Raw genomic sequence first — 8680 nt, 5'->3', positions numbered from 1 at the left:
AGTTTGTATTATTTACGATCCTATTTTTATGGCAGATCCCAAAAATATGGGAGTCGCATGCATGCGGTTTCTATTTTTATACAGATCCAAAAATTATGGCAAATCGTGGAATTTTCCATTACATGTGCGGAAATTTTGGATTATATTTTCATTTTCACACGCACGTAAAAAATTAGATGACATAAGTCACACAGAGCATAAATTCTTATACAACGTCGCATAAATACTTACATCGTATAACATAATTGATAAAAAACCTAATATCGGTCCAACTAAGAACGCCAGTGGAAATTATGGACGGTTTTATGTCAGACGTAAAAATCTGGAAGTTACAAACATAAATGATTTGATTTGATTTTTTATGGTAATTACGAACAGATGGGGATTAGGGATAGTTTTATAGCAGACGTAAAAATCTGGCATTTACGAACATAAATGATTTGATTTGATTCTTTATGGTAATTACGAACATCATAAATTAAGGAATTACCTTTCTAATGTGCATGCAAAATATATGCATGCAGTAAACTAATATACGAACTCCGTGTTCAAGCATAAAATCGTACTATTTTTTAGCATAAATAGTCATATGTGGTAGGCATAAAACACAATAATCGAAATACAACACGAATCGGAGGACGACGTCGACGACATAAGCACAGATGAAGGTCGTCACTCGTGCCGCCCGAACTGCGCCGGGTCGGAGGATGTCACACGCACCCGTCGCTGCGCGCACCTCGCGCCTCGTGCAGCACCGTCCACCTTGGGAGTGTCGCCGCCTCATGGCCCCAGGGCCACTGCCGTCGCTCGCCCTCTTGATCGGGGAGCCGCCGCCACCTACCTGAGAACCGCCGCCACTACTCTGGATCAAGGAACCGCCGCCACTGCGCGTTCGGGTCAGGGAGCCGCGGCCATCGCAGCCACCGGACGGGGGTCCGCCGCCACGCGCGCTCTTGGGCAACCGTCGCCTTCGCACGCGCCTTGGTGGGCGTCGTTGCTAATGAATCGGAATGGGTTGTGAAAAACTGAACCCTAACATTCCGGGTCTTCTTTTATAGACGTCCGGACCTGTTTCATGTTAACTGGATTACACCGTCTGACCCGGGCTTACTCTAGTTATTAGAAGCTCAGAGCTCATAATATATATATATATAGGGAAGAGGTAATGGAAGCCCTGGGCTTCCGTTAGTGGGCGAAGCCCCAGCTAGGGAGACCGATCGGGTCGCGTTCGGCCCACTGGACGCCAGCCTGCGCCATTTATGCAAAGGATAACCACGTATCCCGGCTTACACGCGACATGCAAATACGCAACCATAATTATATGCAAGATTTGAGGACATGGATTTCAAAACAAGGTTCCAATCTATAATACATCATCCATTGAATGAAATGGAGTTCGAGGCTGCCTGGCAAATGATGCTTGATGATTTCCAACTACACGAGAACAACACCCTTGCCAGATTATATGAAATACGCAAAGATTGGGTACCTGCATTTTTCAAAGGAGACTATTGTGGTCTTATTGTCTCTACACAACGAAGCGAGAGCATGAACATGTTGGTGAAGAGTGCCCACGTGGATGCAAACACACCGCTTCATCAATTTGCAAAGCAAATGATGAAGCTCCTGCATAGTAGGAAGATGAAAGAGGCCAAAGAGGCACTAGGATGCATGGTAAGTGAAAAAAAATAATAAACATATGTTATATGCTATTAAAAACAAAACAATATTAATACTATATTGTGTAATTTGCAGGGTCAAAAGGATACAACTACATTGTATATGTTTGAAATAAGAGTTGCAAGGGCATACACTAGAGCTGTGATGACAAGGTTTCAGGAGACAGTAAAATATGCAACTGCATACCGAATAGACCGTGATACAGAGGGTGAGGAACATGATTGGGTGGTGAAACAAACTACAAGATCAAATAAAATTGTTTGGGGTCAACACCAATTCAAGATAAGGGCTGATGTGGATGCCGGAAAGTATTCATGTGAGTGCAAACATTGGGAGCATACAGGTATGTTATACTAAACGATTTTTTCTATATAAAATTATAAATTATTACGAATACATAGCTGTTTGCGATTAATATATGACATAATGTATGTTTAATCAATTATAGGTCTATTTTGTGTGCATCTTGTACGCACTTTCATGCATCTACAAATTGAAAGGATCACGAGTGAGTATATTTTGCAACGATACACATACTCCGCGCATCAAGATGTGGCTTTTTCAAGAGACGATAGGAATTTGAAAGGAAAAGATGGAGAAACTAGATCATATAGACAGAAGATGTTGCTTAAAAAGCAATGAAAGTAGTACACCATGCGAGTCTGTCTAAAGCTGGGAATGATAAAGCACTAGAGATGATGGACGAATTATTAGGGTTATTGATGCGTGTGGAGCCTGATATAGGTACTGGTGAGAGTTGTGGCACAAGTGTTTGCGATGACATCCAGGTACGCACCTCGTGATGTTATGAATTTTGCATAATTACTTGTCAATAATGATCCATGATTGTAATGATGATATAGGTCGAAGCGTATGAAACAGAAGAAATGGCTATAGACAACTTACGCAAATTAGATGATGGGAACGAGGTATGGAACAAATCTTTATAATGTATTACATATACTGCTCTATAAGATTTGTGTCTTCACTGGACTTTGTTTTATTTCACAGGAAATTTTAATGGGCTCTAATACAAATGAATGCAAAACTAAGGATGATCAATGTAATATGCAGATATTAACATTGGAACATAACACTGACATTCGGCTGGTTGAGAGTAGTTCTATGGATGTGGAAGCTAGAAAGGTGAAAACATTGCTACAATATATGATGACATACGTGAATATAAAATCTGACTTGATATCTTTGTTTTGTAGAAACTGGAATTTCATATGGAAGGTGTAAACTTAGCAAGACCAGATAAGGCCAAGCCTAAGGGAAGAACAATCAAAAGTAGTGAGCAACAAGTTTTAAGATTGGGTGCGAAAGGAGCTAAGAAGATGAGCAGGAAATGCCAGAAATGTGGCATAGCTGATGGTCACAACAGCCGTACGTGTTTAACTGTCGAGGATAATAGGGTTCGATTGGCTAACCTATCTGGACGTAAGCGAGGACGGCCTCCTGGTTCAAGGAACAAAATCATAGCTGCAGCCCCGCAATGGAATGAGACATCAACGTCAAAAAAACGAACGGTGGATGTTGGAGATGATGATTCATCTGGTAGAGAGTAGAAGACCATAAGATACAAATATTTCCTTGTGTAAATGTGATTCCTGTGTTCATTTGACCACTTCCAGAAAGTATCATAAATATACTTGCAAACTGGCATAAACGTATGTGTAATTTGTGATAAGCTTTAACAGTTATGCAGCAAACTGACTGTACATAGACTTAGCATACATGTATGTGAAAAAATGCATAACTCTGCGTTGTGTAATGCATAAGATGGTTAGCCTGTGAACCATGACTGTACAAAAAATGACCCTGTTTGCAGTATATAACTCTGATAATGTATATAATAATGTACTGACATATAATGATGACTATTGTGTCATAAGTGTATGGACAAACATGCATAAGACTGGCAATAATTATATCGTAAACTTCGGACAAAAAACATGCATACTTCAAGGTTATTGACATAACAATATTGTACAGGAAACTGGCAGAATCAAATGCAAGAAACACACATTACTATCAAACACAGTTTGGTATAACATTACAGTTTAGAAGTTAGCTGATCCCCAAAGTTGTCATTGACATAAACTAAGAAACGTCTACGGACTTTGCCCATAATATACACACATGACTGATCTGAAGTTTAGGGAACCATTGTATACAAAATTTATTACATGACCAAACTAAACTACATCCTTTGACCTTGAATCTTTGGATGTCTTGGAGCAGCGATAATGCTTTGTTCTTCGGATGGAATGTGATATAATGCAGCGCAAGAGACCGTATCTCACTGGTGTTGCCCTGCAATACAAAAACACTGAGTTAGTTACACCTCTGTTCTATATGTTGACTTGTGCCAACTATAGAATTAACTGGTAAATTTGTACGTACTGCTTCTATGTCTGACCGCAAAGATCCTTCGTCGCATTGATAAAATAGAATGTAACCCATGACATAAAACCCACAGTCATTGGATCCAGCTGCCATGTTAGGACAATTTGGGCACAAGTCAATTGTGAAGTTACCAAACTTGGGAAAGCATGTACTGGGCCGTACATGTTGTATTGCTTTGTTTAATCTGCTCATAGTAACCTTAGCCCATGGTAACTTTCTGCCACCTGAGCCCAAATGTGCAAAATGATAGTCCTTCCATGTAGTTCCACCAAGTGTTGGTCCATATGGGTTGGAATCTAAAATATGAATGCACTTCTTGACCTTGTTAACAACATACAATGTCCAATGCCCCCTGCTTACCATGGGGACCATGATCTGACCGTGTAAAAAAAGCATAAAATTAACAGGGTAACTTACAAAAGCATAACAATGTGATATGTTCCATTTAAAAGGAATTATGTTTGGATGATGAAATACGATTGTTATCGCTTTGCATTGGTCCAATTCATCTGTCTCAGGCAATGAATTGTCTAGAAGTGTGTGGAGTACAGATTCATCAAAAGGTTGAGGGTTGCGACTGTGTCGTTCCTGTTCCTCAAAGTTGAGTAGTGACTGCAATTAACGATATAAATGTATAACCTGGTTATTTCGTGTGAGCTGGCCCAATTTGAACAGAAATAGGATTTACGGCATAATGTATTGATGTATGGATCATACTTCTGTCAACAAATCAGCATAAACAAAGTATTGTAACTGCATAAACGTGTGATAGATTGCATAGTATACATTTGTGTCTCCATTTAACTATAGATTTATAATGAATTGGTATTTGATAAATCAAGCAATTAGCAAAATAATAATGTGAACTCTATCTATGATTCAGATTGTAAGAGTTAAAGGTTGATGGCTTACCGGAATGTGGATGGGCCTGGAGGGCGGCTGAATTCGAGACACCTCTGCAGGGGACAACCCAATGCGACGCGGGGCTGTGTCAAATGCGTTGGGGACTCGACGTTGGGGACGGAGCTCGCGACGGGGTAGGGGACTCGGCGTTCGGCAGCCGCGGTGGAGAAGATCGAGGTCTCGGTCTCTGACGAGTAGAAGAACGCAGTGGCGGCACAACCGCCTCCGCGATTCCGGGTCCCTTGCCGGAGACGAAGAACAAGGCCACGGCGTGTATGCGGCGGAGAAGGCGAGTGCGGGTCTCTGCGGTGGTGAAGGAGAATGCGACGGCGGGGGAACTGCGGGGGAGAATCTTAATGCTCACGACGACGATTAGTCTAGGGTTCGCCGGGCGCGGAGGAGAAGCAGCATACGGCGGCGGATTTGGCTAGGGTTCGGCGGCAGCGATAGTTACGGGAGAGATGAGCTGAGAAAATGAAAGCTCGGTTCCTTGATTCGTGGGCCCGGTATACGTAAGCTGCCCAGATTGCGGGGACACGATCTTTTCGTGGGCCCGGATGCCGCGAGACGTGCGCACACCAAAAGAGTGTAAACGGAAACAAAATTGAGCATAACTCGTATTTATAATTGACGTAACAATGTATTACAGTCAACCAGTAAAGCGTGCGCGCCGGTCAGAGTACCTGATCGGTTTCTGGTCGGGGCTTCCATTAGTTAGAGAGAGCCCAGGGCTCTAAATACTATATATATATATATTTCATTTATTAGTATTATTTTTATAAATAAGCCGGTGGAGATCCAATCGGGATGGAAGAGAGAATGCGAATGAATGAATATTAAAAAACCAGCTTTTAATGCACTCGCTCGCTGCTGCCTGTTGTTGCCGGAGCAACAAACGAAAAGAAAAGGTTTATTATTATATCACGATATGCATATTTTTAAACTTTTTGGTTGCAGCATTGCATTTGATGGACAAAAAGGATATATATATATATATTAGAGAAAGCCCCAAAGCCATATATACTACTATATTAACATTGTAAGAGGTAGCCTGCCTCCCTTTATTCTGCCTTCTGTTAATCTGGACCGTCCGTCCAATGGCCGTCCGTCCAATGGCTGCTACCCGAACCGTCCATCGTATGGCCACTACCCCACCCACGTGTGTCGCCCTAGATCCCCCTCGGTCGTCTCCCCCTCCAGAACACAGGCAGCGCGACGCGCGGTGGGGACGACTTCTTGATGCCGGTGAGCATGGGCCTGACGAGGAGGTCGAGCTGGCCGTAGAAGTTCCACGGCGATGGCCCCCCGCGCGCGCTCGGCCTTGTACTTCTTCTTGAGCGTGTCGACGCGGTTCTTGCACTGGATGTCGGTGCGTGGCGGGCGGCGACGCGCGGAGGCCCCGGGGCGAGAGTTGACGGCGACCTCCCACCACTGTGGCTAGCGGAGGCTCTCGCGGTTTAGGTCGAGGTAGCGCGAGCCCCAGCCGTCGACGAGCGTGGACGTCTCGCCCTCGCTCCAGTAGTCCTCCGGTACGGCAGGTTCAGGTTCGGTGGCGGCAACTTCCCATCCATTGCTCCTCCTCCTAGATCTCTCCGCGTCACGACGATAACGACGACGACGACGACCTAGCCTTCTCTCGTTTGTGTGCAGAGACGAAGGAACGAACGGGTGAATAGATGTGGGGGCGGCGATGGAGGAGACGAGGCGGGGGTGGTGAATAGAAGAAGGGAGAGGGGGTGGTCGGCGAGGGGGGAGGAGCGTCGGGCCGTGGGCCATGATGACCGCGACGCGGCACGTGGAGGAGCGGTGCAGATGCATGGTTGTTGTTTGGATCCTCGTGTCGGTCGGGGCAGGTTTGACCGGGACACCAAGCCAGCGAGGGATTACCGGATTAGCGACTCCCTCGCGCAGGCACGTGCCTCCATCGTCCGCGCATGCACAGTTGCAGTCACGCCCTCAGAGCTAGGTGCCCCAAACTGCACACCCAACCCCTACCCTTTCATCCTCACCGTGAATCGACGGCGGCATGGGCGCCATGATCGTGCGCACGGAGGGGTGCAAATCCTGCTTCTTCTCCTACCATGGTCAGTGACGCCGGATCTGGCAGTTTCCAGGTCCACCCGTGATTGTATATCCTACAATGTTGCTTCCCTTTATTTTTTAAATCCTACCGATTCTGGTCATAATTATGTTTTTGTGAGGTGGTGGAGGATTTCTGTGGAAAAGGCAAACTTCCTGTTGATGGAGATGGCAGTGACTGGTTGTCATTCCAACTTAGTGATGTTAAGGTTCTTGTGAATGAAATTACTTCTGTTCTGTTGAAAAGGATATTGCATGAGGTTCCTATGGATATAGTTACAAGGTTATTGGATGTTCTCAAGGTTTGTCGATAGATGTGAAGGAAAATGTGAGTTATTTACCATGTCATAGTAGTTTACATTTTCAAATTTTCATTTAGTTTTATCTTATTTTGTTTTAGAACCATTTAGCAAATTTCTTTCATGTTATAACTTAGCAACTAACAAGTGATTGGATACCTTCAGTCTAATGTCATTGATGCTAAACCTTTAGGTTTTCTCTGCTTTGGAGTCCAGTCATACTACCATGGCAATTATGACCCACCATGATAACAAACAACTAGCCAACAGGCGCATGCGTGGTCCCTGGCCCCCTCCAAGCGGCCACAGGCTCCCTCAACGTCGCGCCTGGCAGTTGGTGGAATGGGTTCTTCGCCGATGTCGTAGGTGCCTGCCACATGTGCTTCATTTGATGCTGCTATTGCTTCGTTGATTGCCCATCAGCAACCAAGTAACCAACCAAAGGTATTAAATCCATCCCTTTAGGAAGCCGAGGAAACTTGCCATACATTTCCCTTCCAGAATCAAACTTCACAGGCATCAAGTTCAGTCCCGGGCAACAACATTACTGCTATGACCTCATTAGTCTCGTGTGCAATTCTAGAAACTGGCACAGATGATCAGGTACACTTGCTCTTGTAATCTTTTGTCTCAGTACAAACATTTCTTGCTGCTTATGAGCTTTTTGTTTCTGCAGCAATGTGCTACTAATGGTTGGAAAGCGGAACTTGATATACTCTTTTGTAATGTCCAAATATACCGCTTAGTCTACATTATCATGATATACTCTTTTGTAATTTTATGTAAACACGTGCTCTGAAAAAAAAACTTGACCTACGGGAACAACTTGTTTATGTCCAAGCAACAACAGGAAGAACAATTGCTGGTGCTTGCTGGTCGATTATCACCACTCCAATAGATACCACCAAGACTTGGCTTCAGGTAAATTTAATTGTTCTTCTGAAGGTGTGATTATGTATCTTTGTAGAAACAGTTTCTGTGGTATTCGTCATGTTTTCTTTTTAGTAGCACCTTATTTCTGGTATAAGGAATCTAGTGTCCCATATTTTTGCTACTAGCTTATTTATTAGACAAGATTTTTGGACTAGGACGATGAATCATTGTGAGTGTTAGAAGATCACAGGGGCTTCCTTAGGTAGTTCTTCCTGAAATTTAGAAGTTGACATGCCTAGGCTATACTTTCTGACTTGTGAAATATCGGTAGCTTTAATATACATGATTTCAACTGGGCCCAAAGCTCCTCAATATACGATAGAGAAGGACAACATGCCCATTATGCTAGGTAGCTTATGAAATCATGTTTTAGC

General features: G+C 43.8%; 1 long non-coding RNA gene and 1 pseudogene across 1 annotated transcript; one reads left to right on the top strand and one right to left on the bottom strand.

Moving 5' to 3' along the window:
- Window positions 1-1567: 1567 nt before the first annotated feature.
- LOC109940177 (uncharacterized) lies at window positions 1568-1924 on the top strand. The gene is made up of 2 exons (XR_002262734.1): window positions 1568-1674; window positions 1756-1924. It is a non-coding gene; the product is annotated as an uncharacterized lncRNA (long non-coding RNA).
- Window positions 1925-4291: 2367 nt separating this feature from the next.
- Window positions 4292-6670, bottom strand: LOC103631103 (uncharacterized; annotated as a pseudogene).
- Window positions 6671-8680: the final 2010 nt, after the last annotated feature.

The sequence above is a fragment of the Zea mays genome, chromosome 6 (genome assembly GCF_902167145.1).
Source record: "Zea mays cultivar B73 chromosome 6, Zm-B73-REFERENCE-NAM-5.0, whole genome shotgun sequence".
In the NCBI taxonomy this organism is placed as follows: domain Eukaryota; kingdom Viridiplantae; phylum Streptophyta; class Magnoliopsida; order Poales; family Poaceae; genus Zea; species Zea mays.
This window is presented reverse-complemented; position numbering and strand designations above follow the sequence as displayed.